At 31.8% G+C, this 8,963-nt stretch overlaps 1 long non-coding RNA gene and 1 pseudogene across 1 annotated transcript; both read right to left on the bottom strand.

Annotated features, from left to right (window-relative positions):
• Positions 1 to 1,110: 1,110 nt before the first annotated feature.
• On the bottom strand, positions 1,111 to 6,129 carry LOC146906596 (uncharacterized; annotated as a pseudogene).
• On the bottom strand, positions 2,125 to 2,723 carry LOC146906597 (uncharacterized). The gene is made up of 3 exons (XR_015018821.1): positions 2,637 to 2,723; positions 2,461 to 2,556; positions 2,125 to 2,373 (listed from the first exon to the last, which is right to left on the bottom strand). It is a non-coding gene; the product is annotated as an uncharacterized LOC146906597 (long non-coding RNA).
• Positions 6,130 to 8,963: the final 2,834 nt, after the last annotated feature.

Consider the following 8,963-nt stretch of genomic DNA (forward strand, 5'->3'; position numbering starts at 1 on the left):
ATAAAGAGACGTTCTTAGCGACTGATCCAGAGATGGAATCTAGAAACCAATTTAGACACTCTTTCCCTGGCTAAAATCAGCTAATTTAGTGACTTATTTTGTAACTGGGGTTGACACTTAATTAGCTACCGAATTTAGAGATCGAATTTGTGACAAATTATTTTATCGTATTATTAATTCTGGTTGCTATTTCGGTCTCTATCTGGATTTTTTTTAATTCTTTGTTAAACACTATAGAAGATGTTCTAGCCGTAGGTGAGACAAGACTTGTCCTAGGTGTAGGTGAGACATGAGTTGACCTAGCTGTAGGTGCAATATGACTTGTTCTAGTTCCAACAAGACTTCTTTTAGCTGTAGGTGCACCATGAAGTGTCTTTGAAGTAGGTGGGACAAGAGGTGTTCTGGAAGTAGGAAAGACATTAGGTGTCCTTGAACTACGTGTAGTGTTGTAGAAGGATCTGGGACATGAGTTGTTGTAGAAGGAAGGGAAACTTGAGATTGTTTAGAAGTAGGAGTTATGTGACCTGGACCCTTATGAGGTTTTTTTGGACTTAGGAGGACTCTTTTGAAGATTTTCTTTTGTCTACCATCTGCAATGAATACAATATAAAATTCAAATTAACAACCGAAGTCCACTTGAGAACAATAAGCAAATTTTTTTTTGAAGAAAAGAACAATAAGAAAATTAAAGCACTATGTATATAACATGTTCAAAAATAATAGATATGAGATAAAAATAATTACCTTTAAGACAGAACTATATAAGACCATATATAAAACAAAGAGATGCCATGTAAACAACTACCTTTAATATTCTGGATAAGAAAAATATACATTAACAAGAGATAGAAAGATTACAAGCACTGCAACTAGCTAGCAGGTAAACTACTCAAGTCTATTGGCTAAAACCCCTGTAGTGGTAAAAGATGCAACCGGACCAAAAAGACACCAACCCCCCAATAAGGAACAATATATCATAAACATCAGGAACATACATGATAAACACGTGGTGTCACAACAAAAACACAAAATGCATGCACAATAAAGAAGAAAAAAACAATACAATAGGCATGATTTAAAAATAGCTCATGGACTGAGACTTATAATTTACTAATCTTCATTTTCATCATCCTCCTCATCGAAATCCACATCTTCATATTCATTCACATCTTCATATTTATCCTCATCTTCATCCTCAATGCCTTCTGCAACCTCAATGATTGTTTCTAATTCCTCATATTCCCTTTCATCTCCCAAATTGCAAAGTACGTCACTATTTGCTACAGAATCCACATTAGTGGTTGGATCTTGATGCGCAACCTCTAATGCAAATCGATCATAAATTGTACCTCTTGGTTTGGTTTTAATGACAACCCACCAATCAACCTTTTCTTTTCACTACTACAAAAATGGGCTTATATAGCGCTTTTTTTTTGCTTTAGATAGCGCTTTTGAAGCGCTACTGTAAATGGCGCTGGTAAAAGTAATATAGCGCTTTTTTTTTCTGTACAAAGCGCTAGCTAAAGCATGGGTTATATAGCGCTTTATGTCAAAAAGCGCTAGCTAAGAATCTCCTTAGACAGCACTTTCTATAAAAATATGCCATCTAAGACAGGTTTAAAGACAGCGTTTTGTTTTAAAAGCGCTATGTAACAATATGTTTAGATAACGCTTTATAAAGGAAAAAAAGCGCTAGGAGAAACATTTATTTTATTTTATTTTATTTTATTTTATTATCAATTTTTTTCCTTTGCAGATAGCGCTTTTTTATTAATTTAAAGTAAAATATATATAAAGTCTGAAATTTAAAGGGAAATATATATAATTTTGGCACGTTATAATTGAGACTATTATTTATCAAATAAAACTTAACCATATCATAAAAAATGTATGTATATATAGCATAAAAGTCAGAAATCTATAGCCTCTAATATGGTAACATAAATATCTCTAGGAGTTACAACTAATTAGTTAACATAAAGATCAAAATCTTCTATGCTATCATGCAGTCTTCATCTATCTTCTTGATCTTCTCAACATTTTTATCCAAAACAAGCAGGCAAATCATCATTCATTTCCAAATTTCGTTCACTTTCTTTTACCTGAATATATACCAGAAAACACCATTAAGCAATAACACTATATTATATTAAAGATAAATTCAAAGTACTACTGATCGTGTGTACAAATTAAAGCAAGATTATAAATTAAAACAACTACCACTTCTATAGCAAATATATTTAGAAACATGAAACCCACCTTATCATAAAAATATCATATAACTTTTAGGCTGAGCATGAACTGACACCATTCTTCTTGGATTTCTCTTAGTTTATCTTTTTAGTATGTCACACACTTGAAATCATCAATGTACTGCATATATTACAACAAAAAATAACCATGTTACTTAATAAACTTAATTATATACAAATATTATACTTTAACATAAAAATAACATACCAGCTTTGGAATCTCGTTTAGTTTTGAAATGAGAATCTCTTTCATAAACCTCATCACAAAGTACCCGCAATCTATACCATTTTCTTGGCGAGGACACTACAAAAAATAAAATAAGTTTGTATCAATCAAATTATTTATATTATTCATACACTAATTTTTTAAGGTTGTTATGTTACCTGTACTTGGACCCATGATATGTTGTTAAATTTATTCTTTGATACTTGAGAGTCCCTTGCAGAGCGAAATACCTGTAGAACTCTACAAAATATAAATGTAAACTTAGATTACATACAACTAATTATATATATATATATATATATATATATATATATATATATATATATATATATTGTTTTCATATGCATCAATATATAAATTTATATATACTTACGTGTCAAACATATTCTACATTTTTGGGTAATTCATATAGTCATTGAGTAATGGATCCAAATAATATATGATTTCCGATATGGGATCAATGACAACTAACACCCAATGTCCACTACACAAATGTCAAAGTTAATTAGAAAATCTTCTATAAATGATGGTAACAAGTTAGGAAAAAATAATCAAAAACAAAGTTTCAAGGAAAATCTTACATAGGCTTATGTATATAAAATGGTAGAATAAATAACTTGCACTCATCTTTATATTTCAAGAATTCCTTAACCATGTATGCTTTGACCAATTCTTGTTCTGCTTCAATTAACATCAATGATATTCGATGGGGGGATAAAAAGGATATGATTTTTTTTGCGGATAGTAACTGTGTGAGAAAGATTAAGTGAGAGAGAACGACATCAACATTAACATTCAAATCAAACATCATTCAAGTATAGATCACGTAACATCACATTTATATCAATCATTGAATAATTAACCAATACAAATAATTGTGGCAAATCAAACATGAGCACACACAAAATTTAAATCAAGAAACACCTTAATAAAGTTTCTAAATCCTCTTTTAACCTCACACTTCAAAGTTTGCATATTAATTTGATTATTTTCTCAAAGGGCTACAACCGTCGCGGCGAGCCCCAAATGAACTTTGGAAAATACAACTTTTCCCTTCATCTCGATTAATTTATACTCATGATCTCTAACTCTTCTCTCTCACCCCATACCTGAATTGGCGGCGGCTACAATTCCGAATAGTTTAACAATGAGCGTCTATTTTTCGCCGGTGTAGCAACTCAATGCCTTTCCTTGCTTGCAATTTGATGTGAGACGCGACGTCACACCAAAGACCTTCCTCTATGAGTCTAACCGATGCTCACCCTTAAAAGCCAAATTCATATCACCAAGTGGGACACCTTAGAATCCAAAGAAGTATGATGACATGTAGCCTTAGAAGGCAAATTAACATCACGATGTAGAACACCTCTAAAATCCAAAGAATCATGATGACGTGAAGCACCTTTAGAAGCCAAAGTATTATCACAAGGTGAAGCACCTATAGAATCCCTAGAAACATGTTGATGTGGAATAGCTTTTAAAGCACTATAAACATGTCTACATGAAGCACGCTTATAATTCCTAGAACTATCACGATGAAAAGAATTAAAATCATGCTATTCTTCAAACTTTCGATACCCGTAATATCGTCCTTGTTGTGACTGCAGTAATCAATTATCTCATTGGCACCTTGCCTCGTGAACCCTAATTCTCTCTTATTTTTCCTTTGCTATCTATTTCTCTATTTTGTTGTAACCCTAATTCTCTAATGGTCTCATCTATTTATAATCATCAAGTTTGTTTCTCACTTAATCTTTCTCACACAGTTACTATCCGTACCTCTATTTATAATCATCAAGTTTGTTTCTCACTTAATCTTTCTCACACAGTTACTATCCGCACCTCATCTATTTAAATAGCTGTGAGAGAGAACTTGAAGCCAATTTTTTTTTTTTTTGCGATGATATGATTTATTTATGGAAAAGTAGGATTTAGTGGGATCTGGAAATTTTGATTTGTTTTTTTTAGATTTGTTTTTTTAGTTTGGATTTGTTTTTTTGGAAAAAGTTTGGATTTGTTTTTTTGGAAAAGTTTGGATTTAGTTTGTTATATATTTGATTTGTTTTTTAGTTTGGATTTGTTTTTTTGGAAAAAGTTTGAATTTGTTTTTTTTAAAAAGTTTGGATTTAGTTTGTTATATATAATATATATATATATATATATGATAAAAATATTAAAAAAAAAAATTTGTCTAAAAAAAATATTAAAAAAAAGGTGTGCTTTGTTACTGCAATCCATTTTTCAATAAAATTCAAAAAAAAAATTGAAATATGCTATGCAGTGGATCGAACAGGGGACATGTTAATTAATGTACATTAAATCACTTTATAAAATGACGCTTTTTTTAACCTATAAGCGCTATCTTTCTCAAGCATACAGTAGCGCTTTTTTTAACTTATAAGCGCTATTTAAGGTTGATTTATATATAGCGTTTTTAATAAAAAACGCCATATACGATTAATCATGTTTTTTATTTAACTATCTATTATTTTTATTTAACCTATACTGACGCTTTCAATACAAAGCGCTATATATACTTAAAAGGATAGATAGTGCTTTTTCAAAAAAGCGCTAGCTAAGACCTCCGTGTTTTAATTTATTGCGCTTTAGTGTTAAAAGCGCTATTTATGAGGCGCTATATTTTCCCAATTTTGTAGTAGTGTTTATTTTTTCTGGGTAAGGTACATAATACACTTGAATTGCATTTGTTGCAATTATGAAAGAATCATATTTTTGATATCTTCTACGATGATTAATCTCAACAATATACCATATTGGGGATGAACCTTCACACCACGGTTCACAGCAACATCAAACCATTCACAATTTAATAAAACTAATTGCTTGGTTGGTTCTCCCGGGTATTCAACTTGCATAATCTCTTTAATAATACCATAATAATAATTCTCATCGGCTCCTCCATCATCACCCTTAATACAAACTCCACAATTGATGGTTTTTTTTTTGAGACCAATAATTTGGTGGCTGATTATTATAATCAATTTTTATTTTAAAAATTGAAAAGAGAGAGAAAGGATATACAATAATATTTTGGTTGTTGAACAATCAGTTTTTAAATGGGTCACTAAATAAATTTAGTGACCGATTTAGAGACAGACTTTGTTTTGGTTAATTGTTTATAATAAATGGTGGTTATATTGGTCACTACTGAGACTAATTTATTTTGGTGTCAAAATCGGTATCTAAATGACTGTTTTCTAGTAATAAGCTTCACATTGCTAGATAATTAACATTCACATCATTAAATAAATCACAATGAACAAGCATCACTTAAACAAAGTCAACCATCAATTAAAGAATTAGCAACTCAACATAACACAATAATGTATGCAATGCTCCTAAACTCGACCGTATATGCATGTGGTACCAAACCTACTCACCAATTTTGGATATCAGAAGTATGTTATTGATTTTATCCCACCATCTTTAAATACAACACCATCTTTGAATACAACACCATCAAAGTATTTTAAAGACAACACCATCTTTGAAAACAACACCATCAAAGTATGTTAAATCACATCGTTAAATAGACTCGACCATGAATGCATGAACACCAAGTAATGACTCAACATATGTCATGCACATCTTTATATGACTTGACAATTACACATCTTTAAATAGCACCATCGTCAAATACAACATCGTCAAATCAACACATCATCATAACATCACATGATTCACAAATTACACTTAGTCAAATAATTCACTAATTACACTTTGTTGAATAACTCATCAATTACACATAGTCAAATAATTCATCAATTAAAACTTATTATTTCAAACATAAATTATTTACGATAATTTAAATAATTCAAATAAAATAAATCAATATATGATATTTATTTCAAATATCACATGAGACAAAAACTAAAATAGGCCAACACATAGTGAATCAAGTATATTCTAAAATGAAAGATTAGATTTTTAAGGCCTACAATCACGTGTAGCAGTTGATTCAAATCTTCAATTTGAAAGTTAAAAAAGGATTACAAGGGATTACTTTTTTTTGGTTACATTATAAGGGATTACTTTAAGAGAGAATAGTCACAGCAATTTATTTTTGTTTTTTGAGAGAAGCCACTGCAATTTATGTGCATAGCAATTATAAAGGATTGGAACAGCACATACTTAATTTCTATCAAATGAAATTCAAATTCAGAAAAGCCTCGCACAGTATATGTTGCGGCTCAAAGTAGAGTGAAAGGAAACAATAGCAAAGTAGAACTTATAATTTATCGGAAAATATTTTGCGAAGCCGTATTATAAAATAAATTTAGAGACAATAGTATACTCATCAAAATCACAGTAAGAAATTAAAGAACGAATTTAACATAAATCTATTAAAGATCATGAAAACAATGGAAAACAAAACCCTTCACTAATAAGACTCCCCCTTACCTCTAGAAACTGATGATTTCCTATGGTTGAATCTCTCTCTAAACTCCTTTCTCTTTGACTCCTTTGCCTCTTTTCTCCACAATCCTAGTTTTTCTTTTGCCGCTTTGCTTCTCTCTTTCTCGGTAACCCTTTTTCTCTAATTCTCTTTATTTATAAGCTCTAACTGAGTTTCTTACCAATCTTTTTAGATTACTATATATTCTCTAGGCTTGTTACTAATCTTTTCAGATTACTATTTGTACCTCTAGATGTTGTTACCATTCTTTCTATAACTACACCACCTTGCTATTCACACCTCCCTTTGCTTATATCATTAAAACACTACTTAGCTCACTAACTATACCTGTTTTTTTTTACCCAATTTTACTAATCCACCTCCGTTCACCCTCTACTTTCTTATTCTCTTTAAAAACTCAATTTTCTTCCCGAAATATTATTTTCTCTCACTCTTTAGCCGATTAACCAATCCAACTACTTCCCCTTACCTAATCTCTCAATAAATACGAATAATTAAATTAATAATATCAAACAAATTAATACTATTAATAATATTAATATTAATCTCATATAATAATAATACTAATAAACTAATATTAAAAATTAGGGTGTTACATGGCACACAATATCTTATGGATTTTATGCAAACTTCAAAAACTCATGCCAGAGTCTAAAAGATGCATTCCGTGCTTAGGATTTTACTCTAGACTACGTCGATCTGTTCAGCAACAATAATATTACTCCTCGACAACAAGCTTTTCTAAACATGATGATAGAGAGTGGGCATGCACATTACTGTGTATGGAGTTAGTTTGCTATATAAACTTGACCCCGACATAACAGAGGTTTGACGCATTCTAGAGATTGCTGCCAAAGAAAGGAGGAATGACGGTGGTGGCTAATGAAAAAAATGAATTGATACCCACCCGTACAGTCACTAGTTAGAGAATGTGTATAGATTACCGGAGACTTAACCAAGCAACAAGGAAGGATCATTTTCCCTTGCCCTTCATGGACCAAATGTTAGAGAGGCTAGCTGGTCAAGCCTTTTATTGTTTTCTGGATGGGTATTCGGGGTATAATCAGATTGTGGTGTCTCTAGAGGATCATGAAAAGACTGCCTTCACTTGTCCATTTGGGGTTTTGGCTTATAAGAGAATGCCCTTTTGGTTGTGTAATGCGGCGGCGACCTTTCAAAGGTGTATGCTCTCCATCTTCTCTGACATGATAGAGAAGAACATTAAGGTATTTATGGATGACTTCTCTTTGTTCGGTAAGTCTTTTGATCAATGTTTGTTTCACCTAGATAATATCCTTAAAAGGTGCACCGAAACTAACCTCATTTTAATTTAAATTGGGAAAAATGTCATTTATGGTATCTGAGGGTATAGTTTTGGGGCACAAGATAAGTGGGAAGGGCATCCAGGTGGACCAAGCCAAAATAGAGGTTATAGAGAAACTTCCCCCTCCTGTTAATGTTAAAGGAGTGAGGAGATTCTTGGGGCACACTGGTTTCTACCGGCGTTTCATAAAAGATTTTTCAAAAATAGCTTAGCCCCTTTGAAACCTCTTAGTCAAAGAAAATGATTTCAATTTTGATTCTGAGTGTTTAAATGCATTTTCTTTCATTAAAACCAAGTTGGTGACTGCACCGGTAATCATTGCTGCAAATTGGGATCTCCCATTTGAACTTATGTGTGATGCTAGTGATTATGCGGTGGGAGCAGTCAAAGGAAAAAAAAAATCATGTAATTTAAATGAAAATCAAGTTAACTATTCCACAATTGAAAATGAATTGCTTGCAGTAATCTTTGCATTGGAAAAATTTCGTTCTTACCTAATCGGCTCCAAAGTCATTGTTTTTACAAATCATACAGCTCTCAAGTAATTATTGACAAAAGTTGATTCAAAACCTCGACTGTTGAGGTGGATCCTCTTGTTACAAGAGTTTGATCTTGAAATTCGTTACAAAAAGGGAGTTGAGAACGTGGTAGCTGACCACCTCTCAAGGCTGGACAACAGTGAGGTGACTGCCAAAGAAAAGACCATTATGGCTGAGTTTCCGG

This window comes from Medicago sativa, chromosome 7 (genome assembly GCF_051527215.1).
Source record: "Medicago sativa cultivar Bolivia chromosome 7, Bolivia_mono, whole genome shotgun sequence".
NCBI classification, from domain to species: domain Eukaryota; kingdom Viridiplantae; phylum Streptophyta; class Magnoliopsida; order Fabales; family Fabaceae; genus Medicago; species Medicago sativa.